This window comes from Leptidea sinapis, chromosome 39 (genome assembly GCF_905404315.1).
Source record: "Leptidea sinapis chromosome 39, ilLepSina1.1, whole genome shotgun sequence".
Lineage (NCBI taxonomy): Eukaryota > Metazoa > Arthropoda > Insecta > Lepidoptera > Pieridae > Leptidea > Leptidea sinapis.
The window spans coordinates 4,854,818-4,878,295 of NC_066303.1; the positions used below are offsets into that span (position 1 = coordinate 4,854,818).

A 23,478-nucleotide genomic window follows, 5' to 3' on the forward strand; every position below is an offset into this window, starting at 1 on the left:
AATATTGATGTCTTTAACTCCAGTATTAATTCAATTAGAGCCCATTTGGTAAACCAATTTAGCAGTGATTAACAAATTAACATTAGGAATGAAATTACTCTTTTTTGATCATGCTCTCAACTGGCGATAGGAGTGCGAGAAGAATTTATTTAATAATTTTATGAAGTTTTATTTAATAATTTTTAATTATACTTGTGTTGTTTGTTTGTAATTAATATGTTACATTTAATAATATTATACTTGTTCCTATGTACATGTGGAAGCCTATTATTAGCTCGAACGAATTATGTTTGTTAATTATTTTAATGTATGTAAAACCAGCTGTTGGCTTTCTTAAAAATATTAAATAAATAAATAAATAAAATAAATTTTTGTTACTAAGTCAATTGTTGCTGCAAGAGTATTAGAATTACAACGAAATCCATATTGTTTTTTGAAAAGAAAATTTGTAGATGTAAGAAATCCATTGAGTCGATTATGTAATATTTTCTCAAATATTTTTGATAAGATAGGAAGCACAGATATTGGACGGTAATTACTGGGATCCATTTTATCACCGGACTTGTAAATAGGAATCACTTTTGCTATTTTAAGGGAATCTGGAAATTTCCCTTCATTTAAGCATCTATTGATGCAGTGAGTTAGTTTTTCAGCTATAACGTCTTTGACACATTTAATCACTTTTGTACTCATGCCATCTATGCCAGTGCTAGTGTTTGTATCAAGGTTGTCAATAATTTTGACTACTTCTTCTGTAGTGGCAGGATTCAGATAAGATAGTCTAATTTTATATTCTTGTGCATTGTTTAAGAAAATCATAGGTTCTTTACATTGTTTAGAGTTTAGAATTTTATTGGCAAGTTCAATGCCTATATTAGAGAAAAATAAATTAAAGCATTCACATATTTCTTTTGATTCATTGATTTGACCTGAAGATGTGTTTAATTTTAAAGGAATATATTTTTGAATCTTGTTATTAGCCAAACTATTTATCAGTTGCCACATTTTCATGGAGTTTTTCTCACACTTCTTAAAAGCTTTTAAATAATATTGACTTTTAGTTTGTTGAATATTTTTATGGACTAGACTCTTTTGCTGCACAAACTCTCTCTTAAGGTTCTCATCTTGTGGTGCTTGCTTTAGAGAATGCCACAGGAAATTCCTTTTGTTTATTGACTCGATCAGTTTTCTGTTGATCCAATCTTTGCTCAGGGGATTCATGACTTTGGTCTTTATTTGTTTGTTTTCAGTAATAGCTTGCAACAGGATGGTTTCCAATAAAGAATATTCATTACTTAAGTTGGTGGTGATATTGGTCTTAACAGTTTTGTATAAGTTAGTAAAATCAATTGCTTCGTACTTTGTCCGTGAAGGCCGCTCAGGTGTGATTCTTTTTACCTCTAAATATATCTGCTTATGATCTGACATAGAGCTTTCTATGAGAGCCATATGGAAGGTGTTTTCTTTAAGACTTGTACATACGTGATCTAGTATAGTCTTGGAAGTTTTCGTAATTCGGGTACTGTGCTCTTTATCTGTTTTGTTAAGTATCCTCAGGGCATTCTCTTTTAGGACATGCTTATACTCTTTGATCATTTTTTCTTTGCTGAGCAAGTCTAAATTAAAATCTCCGAATACAATGATACGTTTTTTTTTGGATAAATGGCTTGCGTATGTCTCTAGAAATTTTTGCACGTTTGATGCTGGTTGCTTATAAATAGCTCCTATGTCCATTGATAGTTTTTCTAGATGTATCCATAGGTAATGATTGCCATCTTCACACTGGCTATCCAAAAATTCATGTTTAAGATTTTTGTGGACATATATTGAAACTCCACCACCTCTTGACGATGTCCTGTAATTATAATGATGGGTGTAATTTGGTAGACTTAATCTTACTGCTTCATTCTCATCTTTAATCCATGTTTCTGTCAACACTATGATATGTACATTTGTTTTGAATGTTTCTATAATGCATCTTAACTCATCAAGTTTGCCGGGTTTCGCAATACTTCGAATATTAGCATAAAGAATCGATATTGATTTTGTTGTAGTTGTAATATCTTTATAGTTATTTGTTAGTTCATGTGTTATTTTAGTAGTACTATTTAATGTATTTTCTCTATAATTTAGTTTTTTGCCTTCTGTTCTATTATTTTCGGGGACCCTTTAATATACTTTATAATCCGGTTTTCTTCGCCTTTTTCTTGTCTATTTTTCAATTCTAATACAAGGTTTTTCATTTCTTTCTGTTGTTGTATAGTCTGGTCAGAGTAAATTCGAACACCATCTATTTTAATATTATTTTTATTACGCAATATAGCTATTGCTGTTTCTGATGTGGAAAAACATATTTTTAAAGGGCGTGCTTTAGTGGCATTATATTTTCCAAGCCTCTGTACTCTGACAGCTTTTGGGCAACCTGGGTATATGGTTTTTGTGATTTTTTCTATCTCCCGCCTATCATTTTCACGTCTTTCTTCAACATTTTCAAAATTTTTCTCAGGAATGCCTACTATAACAACATTTTTTTTCCTTTCAATGCGTTCATTAAGTTCGTACATTAAGTTATCATAAGTAGCTTGCGATGGAAATGTAGACGTTGATGATAAGTTAGTATTCATTTTAAGCTGGGCGAGGTCATTTTGGAGAGATTTAATGCTCCCTTTATTTATTGTTACAGTGTCTGATAACGCTACAATCTGTTCCTTAATATTTTTATTCTCAGCCATTAGTAAGTCCATTGTAGTGTTTACTTCTTGTAGTTTTTCTTTCATGGAAGATATATTCTCACTTATAGTGTTTATGGTTTCAGCCTGGTTTCTGCTGGATTCCAATAGTAGTTCCATGATATCGTTTTTAAATTGATCAAGTTGGTATGTAAAATCACTTTCTGGTGTTTTCCTTTTTCGTGAGGAGACGCTGTCCGTGTCTGATTCCAATTCGCTAGCGTTCGAGAGATCTGGTTGGGAATTACTGCTCCTTCCAGCTGATATATTTTTTGTCTTAGTTGACTTTTTAGCAGGAGAACGGATGATGTTCATTTTTGTTATGTAATCTTAAAAGACAGATTGTAATAATATGTATCGTCGGTATGTACGCACCCTTATACTTCACCAAGAAAACAGGTTTCGACTTCGAGTCACGCGTGCGCAACACACAAAACTGAGTTAACACTTCGAGTAATTAAAAATGCACTGTTTGTGAATAGTAGTTAGGTTTAAAGTTGGAAATAAGTAAAAAATAAATCTATGACTATATCGTTAAACACGTCCGTCCGCTCCGCTTGTTCGGCTCGATTCCTCTGAACTCTCTCTCTCAACTGAATAATTCATCACAACATACCAATAGGGGGACCCCAAATCTCTAAGCAACTCAATAGAGACAAGCCGATCTGAGAAGACTTGATTCCCACTGAACTTCACTAGCTTATGGTCCTTTTCAAACCCAAAATCAAATAGTGTTTCAGACTTTTTCTTCAGGGCAGAAAAGGGCGCGCTGTGGTGCCCATCTGCCAGCATTCTGTGCAAAGAAGTCTACTTCTTTTTTATGACAGTAAGGGACGAGACAAGCAGGACGTTCAGCTGATGGTAGTTAATACGCCCTGCCCGTTACAATGCAGTGCCACTCAGGATTATTAAAAACTTTAAAAATATTGAGCGGCAATACAATTGCGCCCGTCAACTTGAGACATTAGATGTTAAGTCTCATTTGCCCAGTAGTTTCACTAGCTACGGCGGCCTTCAGACCGAAACACGATAATGCTTACACATTACTGCTTCACGGCAGAAATAGGTGCCTCCCACTGGAGAAATATGGACTATTTCTTCAGGGCAGAAAAGGACGCCGCTGTGGTGCTCATCTGCAGACATTCTGTGCAAAGAAGTCTACCTGGTTCCCTATTGGTGGTTAATGCGAATAATCTAAATCTTGATGATGTTACCTGTATGTTGTGTGAGTCAGTGGAGAGCAGATGGGTTCCGTTGTACCATTCGATGGTTGCTGCAGGTCGGGCTCCGGAGACCACACACATCAGAGTCAGAAGTGTGCCTTGCGTGACGTGCTCACCCACTCCGGATATCGCGATCTTGTTGGGAGGAACTGGAACAAATGAAGTGCTTAATAGTAGGTATATCACCGAAGGAAGAAAGTTTATGATTCCTGCGAGAGTGCCGTTTGCAGGCCCAAGGCGTAATCGAGTGCCTCCATATACCCAAGCTGTGTAATCGCACAATCCACTGAATCGTGCTTTTTAATAAATATACTTACAAGGAAATAAATTTGAATGAGCAAGAATATAAACTTAAAAACAGGTTTCATAAATTTCTTCCGAATGCATATTAGGGCGTAATAAATTTCGAAATTTTTGATTAGTTGTGACATCGATGCTAGGGAATTTTCCAAGAAGGTGGAATATAAATATAATATTCTAAGCAGTGAAAGATGTTTGCTACAAATATTTTGCAAACCAAATAAAAAAGAATAGTGATGAAGCAATCGCCCATGGCCATCCGCAGCGCGTTTAGAGTTAGAGGTTAAAAGATGCGTTGCCGATCTTTAAGGAGTATGCTTTAAACTTGAGATTCACTAAGTCGTATGTGTTAGGGAATTCTGCAGCCGGTTATTGATTCCACAAAATGTGCAAGATAAAAACTTTACCACAGTACGCGTACTTGTAGAATGCCAGATATCGGCATGTGGTTAAAATTAAGCATTTTGACCGGTGGAGAAATTTGGCTGCTGGTACAACGTGCTGGAACAGTACTCCATGTTAACAGTGTCTATAATTTGCGCCTTATATATTTGAAGGTTGTCCTACAGAGAATCAAGTAACCAACATAGACAGATGGTTGCGAAACTGAAGTGGTAGTGGGCAGGGCACAAAGCTCTACGGACAGATGGCCGTTGGGGCTGACGTAGACGTAGTTGGATAGCCCCCCACAAGATAGACCGATGATCTGGTCAAGATCGCCGGAATTGGTTGGATGAGGGCAGCGCAGGAGCGATCGTCATGGTAGGCCATTGTTTAGCAGTGCACGTCTTCCGAATGAAATGATGATTATGATAGTTGAAGGCGATGGTATGTAAGTGAAGTATTGTTTCGCCTTACTGAGTAGACCAATCTTTTTAAGGCCAATTTTCTCTTCTCTTCCAATTGACCATAGAGCTGACAAATTATGCTAGCTATGCATGCTGTGGTAGTAAGAGAAGTGATCACAAATCGAGGGGATACGACATAGGGACATTATTTAGTGGTGAAAACACAAACTTGTAAGTACGACATAGTATATATTAGTCCAAGATCACAAAAGATATAAGTAAACAAACGTTGAGCTCGTGATACAAGCTCAGAAGTCAATATTTTCAATGACATAGGAATCGTGGAGCATCGAATACTTCCCGAAGGAATAATAAATTATGTCAAACAGAGTTACATCATAAAACATTTGGTACACGTTGGGGATTTCCTATTGAAGTTTATCTTGAACTTTGGAGAACTATATTGCCTTTGTCCGACGATAAAGTTTATCAAAATGAAGTCAAAGTTTTTGATTTTATACTTTAAAATAGCTGTTGTAGGATGACGTGGCGATATAAGGAGTAAGTTCTAAATGATACCCAAAATTGGGAATAGAGCGAACGCCCTCAGGCTCTTTAATTATAAATTTTATGCACAATATTGCATATATTGTAACGAAATTAAAAAAAATGCACGCTCAGTTTCTGGCGCCAACTCTTCTCAGGTCTAAGGCATACTATTTTGAATACGTGGTAGTTTTTAATGTTTTGTTTTTGTGTTTCAATTAGTGATTTTAAATCCTATTTTGAAAAGAAATATTTCATTTAAAAAACATTTGCATATATACCTTCTATATGCATACGTCTACCTTCCAGGTTTACCTTCAGATCAGTTCGACCTACAATGTTTCATTCTCTTTAAGTTTGGTTCGTAACAGTTGCTTTACTATCTTGTCTGTATACAATTTGTCATTTTTATATAACCCTTCACATCTGGGATTAAAAATATTATATCTAGGATAAAATAACAATTTTTTTTATATTAAAAAGAGCGACATCTCAAGTCAACTTCCTAATATGCAATTATTGTTAAGTAGATCCTGTAGATGGACCCACAACCGGAGAGTTAAACAAACATACCAAAAATTACGGATTATGCGTCACATGGACTGTTGGCTTAGTTGGTAAGAGCTTTGGGGCGTAGCTCGAGTTCAAGTCCCGCATCGTTCACAAATTTTCGTACAAATCAAATTTCTCGCTAGACGTGAAATATTTAGTCATAAAAAGTTCGGATGTGCATTCATACAAAAATATTTTTAATTAAACGAATTTCTTCTTACTTCGTTTTTTCATTTAAAAAATCATGCAGTACTTCACTACTATTATTGTTAGTCACTATTATTAGAACTATAAAAAAAATCTTAACACACGGCCATATCTTGCAAGGGATAAAATAATGAAATAATACTTATATAACAATAAATTTAATTGCTTAGTTTTTAAAAATTAAAACAGTTTCCAGGTGTCGTCAAACGAAAGGCAATCTAAGTCAGGTGTTACAAACTGTTTTACGAGCGATTCGACAGAAGTTTGTCAATAACGGTGCGGAGACGGGACTAGTTCAAGTCCATTTAAATTAACTATTTGATGGATAAACTTTGGTGCTTCGGCTTTCGTATTTAAAATAAAGATTCAGTTATTTAGAAAGTGAGTTTCGTAAGCTATTTGTAACAGGTATTTAGAGAGCATTATATAAAGTGTAGAACAACATCTTCTTTTGTTATTTATGCCTCTTCTTCTTTAGCCGTTCTCAATCTCTAAGGTGTAGGCCTAATTCATCTTATGCCATCTTTTCCGGTCTTGAGCAGTTTCCAACCACTTTGTTCCCGCCAATCTTTTGATATCGTCGTACCAATGCATCTGCGGTCTTCCTCTCAGGCGTTTCTCACGTTCTCCATTCTATCACTGCCTTGCACCACGAGCCATGCTTGTGGGCGACATGGCCAGCCCACTCCCATTTCTATTTCGCAACACGTTTGCTTACATCGCTCACTTTTCTCTACTCTCTGACCCATTTATTTCTTTTACGGTCTCTCAGTGTAACTCCCAGTTTTCTCTCAATTGCCCTTTGAGCCACCATTTGAATCTTTTGTTATTTGGTTGAAACCTCTTTTGTTATTTGGTTGAGTTATATTTTTATTTTCTTACTTAATTAAGTAAGTTAAAACGTTTGAATATTTTTCTGAATCACTACATAGAAAATTTAAAAGATATAATTATAAACGAAGTGGCTATGAGTTTCTTGCCACTTCTTCTCCCAAGTCAAATTTTTCCGAAGTTGAGGTAAATGGTAAAATGTATTATAGCTTTGGCATTCATAAGGTCCTAAATTATGCTCAATGGGTCACCAGGGGGCTGCTGAAAATCAGTGCTATATTATACCAGCGTAGCATGACGCTGAGTCAGCTCCTTTTCATTGCAATGACCGCTACACTTTTAAATTAAGAACATCACTACAATGTTATGCCTGTACATATAGAATGTTTTTTTTTGCTTTTGTATTTTTTTGTGTTATTAGTTTTTAATTAATTTTCTCTAACCTATCTAAGTCCCTTTTAATTGTATTATTCTATGTGGTTTGTTTTTGTTAGTTAACAAAGTTTTCATTCATTCATTTATTCATTCATAAGTGTAAGTGTGTGTTTTTAACCTTCATGAAACTTTTTGGATAATTATATAAGTTAATATAATTACATGAGTTTATATATTAATATGAGTTTGTTATAATGTCTGCACAGCAGTTTTTTATGAAAAAACGAGACGAGACGAGCAGGACGTTCAGCTGGTGGTAATTTATACGCCCTGCCCATTACAATGCAGTGTCGCTCAGGATTCTTAAATCATCTCAAAAATTCTGAGCGTCACTACAATAAAGTCTCATTTGCCCAGTAATGCTTACACATTACTTTTTCACGGCAGAAAGAGGCTCCCTTATGGTACCGATAATCTGGCCGGTATCCTGTGCAAAGAAGCCTCCTACTGGTAAAATCTTTGTGCTGAGTCATTGTAGTAAGCTAGTGGCCTGCCCTCCAGGAAGATAACACTTAGTAACTAGCACTACGCACTAATTTATTTATTTTTATGAAATATTTGATATTATTAAAACACGATTTATATAGCCTAGTGGTTAGTGACCCTGCCTACTGAGCTAGAGGTTTCCAGTTCGAATCTGATGTTTGTTTCCGACTCATGGGTACATTATGTTTTAGTAAATATATTGTCTTAGGCGGATGCTCATTTCTAAGAATTTAAATAATATACATCTTAATAAAAAGTCCTCATAGAGGAAATATACACAAAATTAATATCTAACTAACAGAAAACACAAATAAAACCATATAACTCGCTTCACTAAATTAATAACAACTATATATCTCGTATTTGTCGCTCAGTATGAAGGAAAATCATAATTATTTGGCCACCCAATAGCTTTGGGGACAAATAAGTAATTACTTAGGGAAGCAGCTCGTTAATTTAGCCAAAGGCGCTTTCGTCAAGTTCTTTGAAGGTATTTTATGGGTGAGAAATCTGAGAAAATTATTATTATAATATTGAATTATTTGATTATCTTTTTTCAGTGATGGACGAATAAGCTCTGTAAAAGGTTATGTACGTTTGGTTATCGACTTTGATTTAAGAAGGCTTCCATTTTATAGTGTCTGATTTTTTAAAGAAATTGAAATGTTTTGGCCATAGTATAGTATATATTTATATTAGATACAATATATTAATAAAACACTTTTACGAATCACTTGAATAGAATATATATTCAATAATTTAACTATAATCACAACTAAGTAACACTTAATGATTTAGAACAATCGGGTAGTTGGGTGACCAGCAGCCGGCACGTCCGATACTTTCGACTGTCTCAACACGAAGTGCGCAATGGCTGAGGGCAATTCGTAACCGTTACTATCTACCACCAATACCTACCTACTACCAATCTTAATAATACGAAACTACAAACTTCATAATAAAGTGACATCACTAAGATTTTGAATGTAATTATATTATATTACAATTACTAACTTTAACCTGATTCTTGCCGCGGAATTCCACCTTCGCACGACACGCCACAAGTTAGGATATCATCCTCACCATCTGGATGTGTGGCGGTCCTCCACAGTGCGGTTTTCAAGGAGCTTTCTTCCTCGTACTACAAAGCTATGGTATGAGCTTCCTTGTGCGACGTTTCAGGGATGATACGACATGGGTACCTTCAAAAAAGCGCGTACACCTACCTAAAAGGCCGGCAACGCTCTTGTAATTCCTCTGGTGTTGCAAGAGAATGTGGGCGGCGGTGATCACTCAACACCAGGTGACCCATACGCTCGTTTGTCCTACTATTCCATAAAAAAAATACTAAAAATATAATAAAAATATTATGACTAAAACAATATAATATTAACAGGTTACAAATTATTCCATTGACATTATCATGGTCACTTTACATTCATGCATCTGCCTACATACATTTATCAAGTTGTCAGGCCGTCGATAGTAGTGTAAGTTTATGGTTTTGGTATAATTAATGTTTAGACAGACGAGACATATGAGATTTAACAACGATACGTCACTCGAACTGTGAGCTCAGTGGAAGAGCACTCGCACGGAACGCGAGAGGTCGCAGGGTAGGTACATCATTCATAAATTTTGTTTTCAAATTTAAATAGTGTATTTGATCCAAGAAGTGAGGGTAATTATCTTAAAAAATAACAAATTGTTTAGAGGAATGTAGGAAGCTCAAATACACGAAAATGTAAAATGTTTTATAAAATGATGAAATTACAGAAAAAAAATTACGGGTTGCACTCCGCGAGTGCCAACAGAAGTGAAAACTTATTTTGGTGTGTTTAAATTTAAATATTGTCAAGATTGTTAACGATGATTCATAAAAGAAAATTAAATGAATTTAAAATTTTCTAATAATTAATAAAATACAATTCATAAACAAATAACCGTAGTACCCATCTAAAAAAATTATAAATAATTTAATTATTTAAAAAAAAATGTTAATTTATATAGACGCGTTCATGGTCTGCTATATGCAAACACTATAGCTGCGTCTCGTAATGGTGTTGCGATTCCAGAGATTTTATTTCATCGAAAAATATACGTACCGCGCTAAAAGAAGTATTCGCTTCAAAAATCTTTTGAACAATATCAAACAGGGATCAGAATAAGCTATATTTATACGTCTAGATAGACTATGACAGCAAATTGACAAAAAATTGCGTTCAGAACTAACCTCTATTTAGAGCAATTCACGCTCACTAACACAAAGTGTCATACAAATCGCGAGTGTAAGACGTAGCTTGTCAAGCACACTAAAGTAATATTCCTGGCCTGTTATTATCAGTTATCTAACAGCAAGAGACTCTATCTAGACGTATTAATTATCTAAGGCTGTATTTTCTAATACGTGTTCAAATGCTAAATATGTTCGTATAATATCTTAATTTATTTATAGTCTGTATAACAACTTCTGATGATGTGATTGAATACGCTGGAAAGGACTGGCTAATATCGGGCAAAGACCGTATAGTGTGGAAAAAAATGGAGGAGGCCTTCACCCAAAGAGGGGCCGCCCATACTACTAATTAAACATTAATTATTAAGAAATAGAAAAAAAAATTACTAACATAAACCTATTCTCTTTTTAAGTTCTTATAATATTAGGCTTAAGTTAAGTTAAGTTTATTGACAATAATTATAAGATTGTTTTAATTTTTAAATTTAGTTTAACTTTATTATGTAATTTAGTATGGGAATAAAAGGCTTTTTTATTTTTATTTTATTATTACAACAACTACTGCATATATAAACAACATTTTTGACTTTTGAATTCGACATTGATGCATCCACTGTACTTAATAACTCATACATTTTCTTTTTAAATTATTAACGATTATTACCTTTCTTAATTTTATTTCACTAACTGAAGTAGGTAGAATGTATTGGATGCTTTTGTTGCTACACTTTGAAAATAAAGCAACTTGTTAACCCGAACGAGCGATACATAGCGAAACGTGACAGCTCAGTCCCATTTAATATCCACAAATAAAATACTTAGTGTACCTCAAGAAGTTTTAAGTTCTGAGGTCAGTGACGTTTTGGACCCTAAGTTTTTCTTGAGTTATTATAGCTTATATATGACATAGAAACAATGTATTTCTTACGGGAAATCTTCTAGTTGATAAATAACATATTACGGACCATTTACAAAGACAATTACACGCCTTTACCAAAGAAAATTATTAGTATTGCTTCCGGTGATAGAGCTATCAAAGCGTGTATGTAGTTCGTGGATTAATTATTGTGGAAAAATATTAACCTTTTTAATTACTGATTCAATTTAATGGTTCTTTTTGTTGGCGCCATATTTCATTTATTTCATGCATTAAAAATGAAATGGCAATGGACAGGACATGTGGCTAGGGTCCCAGACCAAAGATGGATTTTAAAAGTCACAATATGGAGTGGTTCCTCAGTTAACAGATACAGAGGTAGACCTAAAATGAGGTGGAGTGATGACCTTATCAAAGTGACGGGTAAGATGGCTAGAGAAACATATTAAAATCTGTAAAATAGTATTGATTAAACTCTTCCTCTTTCTTCCATTATAGCTCTCTTTTGTTCATTATATAATCAAGCTATAATATAATATTATAAAAAAACACAAAACATCATCTTTCACTGTCTATCTACGTTTGACTTAGGTTCTCTCAATAAAATTCCGTAGTTGTACCTAAACATTGATTCTTTAGGTGTCAAATCTAACCATCATTATCATCATCAGCCGGAAGACGACCACTGCTGGACAAAGACCTCCAAGAACATCTTCACGATGATCGGTCCTGCACTGCCCTCATCCAACGTATTCTGGCTATCTTGACCAGATCGTCGGTCCATCTTGTCAAGCCTACCAACATTGCGTCTTCGGGTATAATAATTTATTCAAAAATTATACTTTTATTAATTATGCATCGCATATAATATTCATTGCGTATGAAAAACCGCAGGCCCGGCTAGTATCCAATAAATCTAGGAACTATCAAGTATCCCAAACTGTAAAGCACTTTACGGGATTAGTTTATGTTAAACAAACGATCAAGTATGGAAGTTTGATTATTAATTGTCACTAGATAGAACCTACACACTGGACAGGACCGTAGTCTGTCACGAAACTTTACTAGTTCTTGGCTGTGGCGTTGTCTGCGCATATTTACGTCACATGATATGCTCCTTTGTCCTCATCTTCTGTACAAAATTAAATGACCTGAAAGATCCAAATGGTCTGGTTCTGGTCAAGAACTAGTACGTTGGATGAGGGCAGCGCAGGACCGATCAATTCGGAGATCTTTGGGGGAGGCCTTTGTCCAGCAGTGGACGTCTTCTGATGATGATGATGAAAGGTCCAAATGTTGTGAATGTAAATTCCGCTAAAATTTTTCTTTTAGTCAATCCGTTTTAGTGAACACGTATTTCGCCTCTGCACGAGGCATTCTCAGGTGATGTTGACTTGCCAAATTTAGGCACGAGACTCAGAAATACACTTTACACTCAATAAGGCTCACAACACTTGGATGGTTATGGATTTCCTCAAAATTACGCCTAATTCAATAAAGACCTTTTTTGAAACTAAGTACGGCCCTGTTTGAAGAAAGCACGCCACCCTTCCCGCTATACATTTTGCATAGAATTAAGCTATCACTTAAGTGAGTGATGTACTCGGAGCAATTTTCCGAGCCAGCTCGATAAATTGCGAGTCTACTGCTAATAAGTGGCGAGATAGTGTCGCGTAGTGGTGTTATCAAAATTTATTTATCGATGATTTTATGTTTATTCATCACATCTTTACAAAAAGTTTAAAGACGAAATTTTTTACAACACCTTCGCGGAAAGTGTTCCTTTACCAGTGAGAGGCATTTTTTCACAGGACGGGTACTAAAGCGGCGCTTTTTCTGTCTTCTATTCACTTATTGAAAGTCAAAAACTACACCCCATTCTAAAAAATTTGCCTCAGACCTGAGAAGAACAAAATACTTAGTATTATTATTAAATATTAATAGGCAAATTATTCGAGTAATAGGCATTATAAGTATATTATGTCTGTTCGTATTGTTAAGATTATGGTTATGACAGTTTCTAGCAAATTTACTTATGGGCATATGTACATACATAACATTATCAAGAATATATTGAGAGGCATCAGTAAAGATGTTTAAGTCTTTAAATTCTCAATGATTATATTTTAGGACCTAGGTTATAAATAGCTCGAATATCCTGCATCAAGCAATAATCTCCAATCATTATTGTGTTTCGGTTAAGGTTAGCTAAAGAGACTTAACACGTCTCAAAGTTACGAGCGTAAAAACAATGTCGCTCTGAACTGCCGAACGTATTGCTCGTCTTTTCAAACAGTGTTTTCGTCTTAATGTTACAACAGTGTTAAAACTGCGTCATTTATTACGTACACGAATATGAGGACAGAAGTGGTACGAAAATTTATTTCTAACGTGTTTTTAATTTGTTTTATTGTGTAAGATTGAATATTATGATAGAAAATGACACTGGTGTATAACTATTTATATACAATCTATATGACTGTCTTAATATTTTTAAAATGATGCCGAAAACTTACAGGATTTTTAAATGATTTTAATTTATTTCTATTTTCCTTGAAGGCTGATAAGCCCTCGGCAAAGCCTAGTACGAATCAAATCAAAATTACTTTATTCAGGTAGGTCAAGGAAATAACATTTTTCAATGTAAAAAGTTTTCTTTTCTTTTTTAATTTAGCAGTACTTCGGAAATGGTTGAGCTTTAAGTTTTTGATTGCCGCTCTTTTAAATCAACCTTTAAAGCTTCATCGAATTACGAATCATTTCAATTACAATATATGTAAATTGATACAACAAAAATACTCAATGTCTTACACGAGTAAGTCAAGAAAGTAAATGTAAATTAAAATGTAAAAGCAAGAGTTATTGATCCAAGATCCACAGTAGATGCAAGAACATATCGTAAATAAATAAAAATATTTTGCAAGCATTTCATTAACGATTGTAAAAAATAAACTTTAATTTTAAAAATATGAATATGAAATAACAAACTAGTATTAAAAATATATAGCTCACATCAAATCAAGTCACTACTACAAATTTGAGTTTATTTCACAGAGTGGATCTCACACAATTAATTCACAATGCGAATTAATCCCCTTCACATATATTTGCATACCTCGAGCGTAATTTTTCATTCTCTCTAAGCTCGCAATGGCCGCTAAGTATGCTAAATGACATAACATTTATTCTGTCTAAGTCCGACGTTTTCTACTCCCGAGCAAAGTTTTGTTACTAATTTATTATAAGTGTATTTTTACAAGACTAGATGCTTAAAATATCGTCATTCTTAATATAATACGGTTGTACAAAAATACAATGATGATTTTTCGTTGTAATACTTTTAGTATCATAGACAAGTCAGATGCTTTAAGCCCCGTAGTGATTATCAGTTAACAGTCATATTTATCAAAAGCGTTGGTGTCGTAACAGCTGAAAACTTTGACTCTAACCACGGAGCCTCCGGTTCATTTTTTTTGTGACATTAAGGGATGAGACTAGCAGGACGTTCAGCTGCTGGTAATTAATACGCCCTGCCCATTACATGGCAGTGCCGCTCGGGAGTCTTGCAAAACCCAAAAATGCTGAGCGGCTACTATTGCACTCGTCACCTTGCGACATAAGATGTTTAGTCTACTTTGCCAAATAGTATCACTAGCAACGACGCCCTCCAGACGGAAACGCAATAATGCTTACACATTACTGCTTCACGGTAGAAAAAGGCGCCATTGTTGTACCCATAATCTAGCCAGCATCTAGTGCAAATGAAGCCCCCACTTGTAAGCTCCCACTCGATTCTTACCTACCACCTATCATATTCTGTTTTAGATTTTTGTTTTCATATGTAAGTTATTATAATTTTATAACACATCTCTCTTCTGATTCCTCTGGTGAGACGATCACAAACCATGAAGTTAACCTTATGTGTGCACATTTGCCCTCAACTATAAAAAAAGGGTGCATAAGCAATGCTTGGAATTACACTTACGTAATAATTAAATAACATTTACAACGTCTGGAAGACACAACTTCATGTGGTTTCTCTTTGAATTACCAAAGCAATTGATATTATTCAATATTAATTTAGAATTATTAAATATTTCAAAAATAATTGAAATGAGAAACAAATGTAATATGACAGATTTTACGCTACGAGTATTAATTCTATCCCGAAGATGATAAAGAACGAAGTGTATTTAGATACTTATATTTATAGCAAACTAGGATGGATGTCATTAAAGTTACAACCAGTTCAAGTACAGGAACACGTTAGACGTATTAAAATAGACAGAAAAATTATAACATTAAAAGTGTCGACATCGATACACTCGCACATCCCTAAGGGTACTGGGGTTGGAAATTTTACCACCTTGCAATATCGAAGGCTCTATATAATATAGCAAATATCGTGACATTGGACACCGCTAATGTCTGGAGGAAATTAGTTTAAATTTAGTTTGTGAAATATCGCAGAAGATGGGAAAGTAATGGACTGGAAATGGTTCATAATTAAGTTTTCGTCAATAATACGCCTTTAAAAAATTTTTTACGGAATTAAAAAAGGTGAGGCTATCTTGTCGTTCAAAATTTATGATTTACAGCAAGGAAGACCGAAAGGCTCAGTCCATCTGTCTGTAATTTGACTGTGAAGGCCAATTCAATTAATTAATTTTATTTAAGAAAATTAGCCCGCTCAGTTTCATGTTTTTCTCAGGTCCGAGGCATATATATTAAAGGCATAAAAAGGCATAAAAGGCATTTTATTCTCAAAATTGATTCCTTTAGAATTCTTTTTGATGTCATTTCTTATACTACTAGATACTACTACCGCTTCGGAAACAAATGGCGCTCTGAGAGAGAAGAAGCGGCGCAAGAAACTCTCCCAGCATTCTTTTTTTTTTGCGCTCTTTTCAATAAAAATATACAATATTGTACAGTTGCTATAAAATAATCACAATCTAGTCCCAGGCTGTCCGATCATTTAGATATTCAGCAGTGGAGTAATAGGATTTACGACAGAGCCATTTTTTTATAAAACATTTAAATTTATTTATAGACAATGCCTGAACAGTGGCTGGGACTTTATTGTAGAAGTGTATACATTTACCCTTAAAGCTATTATGTATCTTATGAAGCCTACTAGAATTAGTTACAAGCAATCCCTTATTTCTAGTGTTATAATATATTTATATTATATATATTTGAAAGGCTGGTACATTGTGACGTCAAATCTTCGTTTAATAAATGTTTTAAAATCTTATTTTGAAACAAAATATTTGAATTTGAATTTGATAACAATCTGTAGCGCCTAATCACAATACAAATTTTATGTATTACTAATGTCGCTATATCAACAAAAAAATAAAATAAAAAAACAAGACAGTGGACTCCAAAATTAAATAGTTGTCAAGGTACTTAAAAATTGCGTTATTTACTAATTTATCTGAAAAATACAAGTTCTATCTTGGTTCAAGGTATTCAAATAAAATATATAAATAATTAATTACTTTAAGTTATGTGCACCTGGTACCATAACGTATCTTTTAAACTAGCCCTTATAGTTGAAAAGCTCAGAGAGCCACCTCAGGTGATACGGTCACATATAAAAGACGTGATGAAGACTATATAGTGAAGCTGTCTTGTGGAAATTTTATGGACCTTAAACATCCCAGGGAAAAGAGAGACAGAGTACAACCTCTCGTCTCATAAGTAAAAAATTTCTCCAACCCGACAACCCTACACAGAATGTCATGGCGTAAGAAGATTACGAGAGCCAACCCTATCTAAGACGGGACAGAGCAAAGAAGAATATGCACCTGATAGCAATACCAAATGTACGCCGTGTGAGTATAAATAATATTACTTTCTCTCTCTTTTGTGAAGAGGGGGAGAGATTGTGACTAAAGCTTTATCGTCACATCATACGCATTTTGAAAATTTAATATACGTTCACAAAAATCGTCACCTTTTTGCTCTTACTAGTGATTTTCATTATTATAAAACTAGAAATAAGGGATTGCTTGTAACTAAATCTAGTAGGCTTCATAAGATACATAATAGCTTTAAGGGTAAATGTATACACTTCTATAATAAAGTCCCAGCCACTGTTCAGGCATTATCTATAAATAAATTTAAATGTTTTATAAAAAAATGGCTCTGTCGTAAATTCTATTACTCCACTGCTGAAAATCTAAACGATCGTACAGCCTGGGACTAGATTGTGATTATTAATATAGCGAAAGAAATGACTGTACAATATTGTATATTTTTATTGAAAAGAGCGCAAAAATTAATGCTGGGAGAGTTTCTTGCGCCTTTTCTTCTCTCTCAGAGCGCCATTTGTTTCCGAAGCGGTAGTAGTATCTAGTAGCTATTAGAAATGACATCAAAAAGATTTCTAAAGGAATCAATTTTGAGAAAATAAATGCCTTTTATGCCTTTTATTGGTGAAGTCATTGTCGCCACTACGTACCTACGAGCCGTAAAGAACTTCTTTCTAAAATATTTTATTAAATTATACAGTAGTTATGGCACGGTTAGAATATATGCGAATAGATTCAGTGATTCAGTCGCAATAACTCAGTATTAGGACAGACTTTTGTTAATTTATTATAATTTTATGTAAATATCTCGCATTGTCATAACGTGGAAATTTTATGGACCTGTGGATGATATAACATAGTACTTATACTATGTAGCAGTTATGGAACTTGATAGAGGAAGTAATGTTTTTTGGACTATCAAACGGTCACCTGGAATGGTATGACGGTATGCGTTTTATTGAAGAAAATTACGTATCAACATGAAACCACTGCTCAAGGAAGTAAATTCCATGGGTTCGTTCGTTGAGGGAAGGTTCATTATGAACCTTAATGTACGCAGGAATAGGCATAAACTTACTATGCCTACTACTCGGCTAAGTCGAGTTAGTACGTCGTTTATGGAGCGATGTATATGCTTTTACAACAAGATCCAGAAAATGTTCAAAGCAAATGTATTAGGAAATTCAAACTAATTGCTAAAAAACGTTTGTGTGGTAGAGGTTACTATAACACAAACGACTTTCTTAATGATATCACAGATTAGGCATGGAGCGACCGCCCCTAGACTATTAAATAATAACTTTTATTGTACGATATTAGATTGTAGCAATATTTTTTATGAAAAAAAAAGAGACCCGCTGAGATTCGTATTCATACTGTTTCAAATGAGTAATAAGTAGAGAAAGAGTAATATCATATCTTATTTTGAATAAGACCTCATACAGCATGTGAGACCGTTTGAATTCTACAGGAACTGCAATTAGAAACCATTCGCCCCCCATCGTATTCGCCAGACCTTGCTCCAATGGTTACCATTTTTTTCGTAATTTGAACAATTTTCTACGTGATAAAAAGATTTCTTCTCAGAAGGCAGTACAAAATGCTTCCACACTGGTTGTCAAATCTAGATCACCACAGTTCTATCGCAAAGGCATTAATGGCTTTCCTATTAGATGGCAGGAATGTATAGATAAATATTAAAACTGGTAATTATTTTGATTAAATAAATTTGTTAGTTAAAAAAAAATCAATTGTTCAGTACAAATCCCCAATTTCACACTTTAACCCCTAATATTTGAATTTGAATATGAATAGCTATGTGAAGGAACGCCACCCGTCCAGAACGTTGGGTTTATATACAAGTTTTTGGCGTGTCGTGCGGTGGAATTAGGCGGCAGGTATCAAGTCAAACAGTTCTGAAGAACGCCACCGGATCCCATCAGATTTTGCAAAATAAAAATAATCTAATGTTAATTTTTCCATTTAAATAATATATAGATTCTAATACCCATAATTTCGTGGATATTATTATCTATACAAAATAGTTCGATGTAATACATCTGCTAGGCGTACAGCAACATCCCAATTTTTGAAGTGAAATCTTAATGAGACTGAGCAGTCACGCTCAGCTATGTTAGGCTTGTTTGGCTAAAGTTGGCTCGCGTTACCAAGAACTACGTCTAATCTAATCCATGTACAATCGACAATAAATTGAATCGTGTCATTTTCCTATAGTCATAATAAACATGTAGGTCGACATTCGCTTGATGGTGAGTAACTCTTATATCATTTAATTAGACACTGACAGTTTCAATTTATTAGAAATTGTCATACAATTTTTCTTCCAAATATTTTTTTATGACAATAAGAGGAGAAAGAGCTGATGGTAAATGATACGCCTTGCCCATTACAATACAGTGCCTCGCAGGATTATTTAAAAACCCAAAAACTCGAAACGGCACTACGATTGCGCTCGTTACCTTGAGACATAAGATGTTAAGTCTCATTTGCCCAGTAATCTCACTAGCTACGGCACTGCCAAGGTAGGAGTAGGCGCCGAAATATAAACCTGTTTTTATGATTATAAAAAGAATTATCAGCAAAGTGAATCAAACTTGTTAATGGTACCTCCGAAACTTATGTGTAAGTACTAACTTACCTCTGACATCCAGCTTAAGTTTCCGTATGATGGGTTGGTCTAACGCAGTAGAGGAAACGTTACATACAAGCTCCCCCGCCAGCTCCGCTCGAGTCACTGTGAACGGCAGCATGTGCGTCACCGATGACTGTTCTGTTATCGTTTGTCCTGTAACAATGTTACGGAAATTAGATTAAATATATGCAAGCGAATAGCGAACACGTACTGGAAGGCGTAGTGTTGGTAGGCCCCTCACAAGAAGGACCGTTGATATGGTTGAGATTGTCGGTAGGTTGAATGAAGGCAGCGCAGGACTAATCGTCGTGGAGATCTTTGGAGGGAGCCTTTTTTTATGAAAATAAGGGACGAGACGAGCAGGACGTTCAGCTGTTGGTAACTGATACACACTACCCATTACAATGCAGAGTCGCTCAGGATTTTTGAAAATCCCAAAAATTCAAAGCGGTACTAAAACTGCGCTCGTCACCTTGAGACATAAGTTGTCAAGTCTCATTTGCCCAGTAATTTCACTAGCTATGGCGCCCTATAGACCGAAACACTGTAATGCTTACACATGACTGCTTCACGGCAGAAATAGGAACCGTTGTGGTACCCTTAATCTAACCGGCATCCGGTGCAAAGGAGCCTCCCACTGGTAAACTGACTCGCCGAACTCTAGAACGAGAGTTGTGTGATAGTCTTTAAATTTAATAAATACCCAACCAGCTTAATATAATTCAACGTGTAAACTCTTGCCTATAATTTGTCTAACGTTCATAATAATACTTCCACCTTCATAACTATCGGCTGACGCTGTAATACGGAAGTTTATCGCAGCCCTGTTTGAGGGTATTTACAAATCATTAAAGTGAAACTTCTAGAGAATTCTGGAATCGCTTATCACGCTTTCTAAGATTGGAGCTATCAAATATTACTTAAATTTACCAGATAATGATATTATTTGAATAGTATATTCAAATTCAAATATTTTTATTTAAAAAAGGTTATAATATCACTATTATTTATTATTGAATATCAAAAACTCCTCCCATTTCAAAATGTATGCCTCAGACCTGAGACCGTTTTTCTCAGCAAGAAACTAAGCGGGCTTTTTTTTGATAGAAATTCGGTTACAATGTTATATCGTACAATAAAATTAATTATTTAATAGCCTGAGAGCGGAATTTGGAGTTAATGTGCCTAAAGCCATAATTATTCAATTTTATTTTGAGTTATCTTTAGTGTAAATTCCGCTAATATTTGTCTACAATCAATTCGACACGGGTTTAACCTCTCCACGAGGCATCCTTAGAAGATTTTGACTCTCAAATCAGACTCGTGTCGGAATTTGGATGAAAAAAATTGGATAGTTAAAGTCAAAATCAAATTCAAATATGATTGTGACAAAAGAGGTTGTAACATCACTTATTGAAAGTCAAAAACTACCACCCATTCCTAAACAAATGCCTCGGACCTGAGAAGAATGGGCGCAACAAACTCAGCTGGCTTTTTTTTTCATCAAAAAATATGTTTACAAAGTAATATTGTACAATTAAACTTATTATTTAATAGCCTGAGGGCTCCATTCCCAATCTGTGCTATCATTACGAAAGTCATTCAATATTTTCTTGAACCGAAGTTATAATTCGTAAATTTATTACTTTTGCATAAACAATCTCTAACTTAAGAAATAATATTTTGCGCTGGCAAAGTTTTCTAAGTCTTCATTACTTATTAGCAAACTATCGGCGACTAATTTTGTTAAACGTCTCGAAGCTTCGAAAGAACTAGATCGATTAGGAACAGCAACTTAAAACACATATTCTGAGAACTTCCCGCTCCATTACCCAATGCCTATTTCACAATAATTACTTCACAAAAGTATAAAACATAAATCATCTCTTGTCCAGGTATTATGTTACACTAAAACCTCTTTTAATTTCCGCAAACAGGACATTTATCAAAGTGACAACCACAAAAGGTAGAACTTGCAGAAATGAAAGTTCTTTAAAATAGTTCAGTGTGTAATGTAAGGTGTCGTTTGTCGAATGACTTCAACGTTTTTTAATAACTTGGTGCGGGTTCGATTCCCATTATTAAAAACTACAATTTTGACAAAAAGAGTTAAAGTTATTATTATTCTTTACTAATAGCGATCGGTGACAGAGTAAGTTGATTTGTTGACTCTCACAACGGAGCCCCCGGTTTGACCCTCGCCCGATACCTACTAAGGTGTTTTCCGTTTTTGAATTCATATGTACTCTTAGATTTAGGATTGATCTCCGTTGCGCTCCAACTAGATACCGCAGGCGTATTTGCAAAGTGCGGGAACTAATACTTCGCCCAAGTGGGCGTACTCGAGCCAGTCTCGAGACATTCAAAAAGGCGCTCCCAAGCTGCTTCATCGGATTCCACTGGCGTAATAGTATAGAAAGACAGGGGGAGGCTCCTTTGCACACGAAGCCGGCTAGATTATGGGTACCACAACGGCGCCTATTTCGGCCGTGAAGCAGTTATGTGTAAACATTACTGTGTTTCTGTCTGAATTTTTCCGTAGCTAGTGATACTATTTGGCAAAGGAGACTAAACATCTTATCTCTCAAGGTGACGAGCGCAATTGTTGTGCCGCTTAGAATTTTTGGGTTTTTCAAGAATCCTGAGCGGCACTACATTGTTATGGGCAGGGCGTATCATTTTTTCATCAGCTGAACGTCATGCTCGTCTCGTCCCTTTTAAAAAAAAAGTATTTTATGACAAAAATTACACACTACTGCGATCGCGCGGCAAAACTATCTACTTACAGAAACATACTTAGATAAATACTAGCTGATTGCCGATATTAAAATCGCGATACAAAAGTAACTGTTGATCGTAGATGGGTGAAAATTTGAAGTTGTATGTATTTTTTAATGCTGACTCATAATCAAACAAATTTAAAAAAAAAATTAAAAAAAAATTCGTGTGAAAAAAAAATTTCCCTTAACATTTAGAGGGATGAAAAATAGATGTCCGATTCTCAGACCTACCGTGCCGTTTCGGAGGAGTTAAAAGTTTAACACCATGACACAAGAATTTTATATATTAGATCATAATTTCGTGTAATATAAGGATTGTGTAAATGTGCCAATTAGCATTTTGTTGAACTGTGGCGCGTTTATTCTGTAATTAGGCAAACCTCACGGGTCCCGAGACAAACACAAATACCTAAATTATTATTTGCTTCAAACTTTACGGGCCGAAATTATCTTATGTGGGTTAATTTAAGGGATACAAGTGCATATTCTATTGTTAAAATAAACATATACGGGGGAGATAACATTGTTTCATGAAATATAGGGGTCAGATTTATTATCTTCAAACAACGAGACTAGCAAATAATTTAATGAAATACTTACAGTCACCTAACTATAACAACGTCAGTGACCTAACAATAACGGCGTCTAAATTGAAGTTTATCTTTTTCTATTACAAAACAGTGTTTAGCTTGTGTTTAACTAAAATGTTGTTAAAACTGAAGTGTACAGGAACAATAAAAGGAACATTACGCAATTTTTGACAGCTGTCATCTATCTGTCATTATCATAGTCACCCTTAGACAAGCGTCTAGGCATAGTTCGACAATAACTTTATTTACGAATTCCCTGCCATTATCACTATGCAAAATGCATGGAGCTCCAAATATTGTGTAGATATCCAGCAAATGGTATGCGAATTCTTCGGCTCGTTTTGTTTTTAATGGTGTAAGAATCATAAACTTGGTGAGGTGGTCTTGATACACCATGATGAACTTAATATCATTGCCTGCTTGTGT

The 23,478-nt window shown here is 34.8% G+C and overlaps 1 protein-coding gene across 1 annotated transcript in view; it reads left to right on the forward strand.

The window, feature by feature from the left end:
• The window catches only part of LOC126976185 (ceramide phosphoethanolamine synthase), a 389,843-nt gene that overhangs the window by 218,773 nt on the left and 147,592 nt on the right, over positions 1 to 23,478 (forward strand). The gene's annotated exons all lie outside the window — the stretch shown is intronic.